Below are 1,999 nucleotides of genomic sequence, written 5' to 3'. Positions count from 1 at the left end.
TTTCCTGAACTGAGGTGCTTCACTCCAGCCCCACTGCTCTGTCCAGGAGCTTGGGCTGGCTGCTTCCCTTCAGTCTCTCCCCATGTGGAATTTTTCTGCCATCCCAAGTTGTCTTTTTTTTTTTTTTTTCACGAGGCTTTAATTTCTCTTGACAGCGTTCTCCAATTTAGAAGATTTGTTGCTTAGCCAGCTCCATCTGCTCCTGCCTTAATTGCAGTGAAGTCATCATGATCTCATATCAGCTTGATGTCATGACACACGTCGGTGAGCACGGCAGGCTGCAGACAGAAAGGAGAAGTGGGGCAGGGAGGAAGAGTTGTCTGAAAGGATGACACAGAGGAAATGCCCACCCTCCTAATAGGGCCTGAGTGCATCCCTGAGTGTTCCAATGTGGAAATGGCTCTTTAATGTGACCCTTGTTAGCCAGGGCTGTCTGTGAGGAATTGGGATTGACTCATGCTGGAGCTCAGCTGCGTTAATGAACCCTTCCAAACACACCCGGGTCTCTGTCCCTCTCTTTAAATGCGCCACAGTGAACTCAGCTGCTTTGCAAAGCTCAGTACTAAAGGTGTAAAATCCATTACTTTGAGATGCTAAAGTGACTTTTTACATTATGTGAGATGCTCTTTGATGTGACTGTGGGCTGGTTTTCAGTAGCTGGAAATCGGGAGGAGCAGGGGAATAATCACACAACAGACTCGAGTTTTATTTCAGGTATTTGTGTTCATAAATTACTGAAGGTTGGTGAAGCTCCTTTCTCAAAGAAGAACTTGGTGTTTTGGTGTACACTCAGCCCTCCCCATTCTGCCTTCCCTCTCCATTCTGCCTTCCCTCTCCAGAAACCTTTTGTTCCTGTTGATAATGCGGGTTGTTTTTTGTAAACACAGCTGATTAACTGCATTTCTTTCCACCCCTGAGTCTGTAGGAAGGCATCGATGTGCCTGGCTGGAGGAGAAGCTCTCCCAGAGCAGAGCTGTGTGTGCACCACTCACACCCCAAGAGCTCCAAGGCTCCTGGCTCCCCGTGCTGCTCCCTGTCCCCACCCTTGAAACTACCCCGAGCCTTGAGCTGTTTTGCAGGTAGCAGACTTTGAACTTCTTTTGAATGGAAGCAATTTGAGCTGGTTGGGAAGCCTTGAAGGAGTGTACGTGTTGTCCTACAGGGTGGACTGGCTTGTGAGCTTCCCTGCTGCTCAGAGCCTCTGCATGCATGATAAATTCAGCTCTTTGCTTTACAGCCCTGTAAATGCCCAGGGCAGGAGCCTGACTCGGCACAATCCTGAGCCTGGCAGAGGTGGGGCAGGGAACTTGTGTGGCTCAGCTTTGTGGGACTTCATGAGCCACCAGAGCAGGGACACCAGGACCAAATCCTCCCTGTCCCTTCCTCATACCTCGGGTGAGTCCCTCGTGCTGCCGTGGCCCAAGCAGTGCACTGGGACTTTTCCAAGTGAGACCATCATGTGTTTAACTGGGAATCTCCAGGGCTGGGGCCTTGGGCAGAGCTTACCCTGATGTTGTCTGGTTCTCCTGAGCTGCTGCACTTCCCTCTTGTGGGTTTTTAAACTGCTGCTCAGCACAGGGCGTGAATTAAAGATTCCTGAGCCCGTCTCTGGTGAATGCAAGGATTTCACAAATCCAAATGGGCACAGTGGGGACCAGGACCAGCCTGGGGTTGGCTTTGGTGTTGAGCAGCCAGACCAAGCTGGGTGGCCTCTGCTGATGGCATCTGTCACATCTTCATCTGCTGGGAGCTGTGGGCAGGATTTTGCCCAGATGGGGCAGAGAGGAGCAGGGACCATTTTCCTGCCTTGGCAGCTACAGTCAGGCAGTGGGGGAGGAGAGCAGAGAGGTACAGCCAGAAACTGGTGCAAGTCTTTTTGAGCTGAGAAAAACCACTTGTGCAGCAAATGGAATCATTCTCATGTGCTGACAGCTTCCCCCCAGCGCAGCCCTGCCTCGTGCTGAGCTCTGGGTTCCTCCTCCTCCTCTCTGGCTGGAGT

Source organism: Cinclus cinclus, chromosome 14 (assembly GCF_963662255.1).
Source record: "Cinclus cinclus chromosome 14, bCinCin1.1, whole genome shotgun sequence".
In the NCBI taxonomy this organism is placed as follows: domain Eukaryota; kingdom Metazoa; phylum Chordata; class Aves; order Passeriformes; family Cinclidae; genus Cinclus; species Cinclus cinclus.
Note: the sequence above shows the minus strand (reverse complement) of the source record.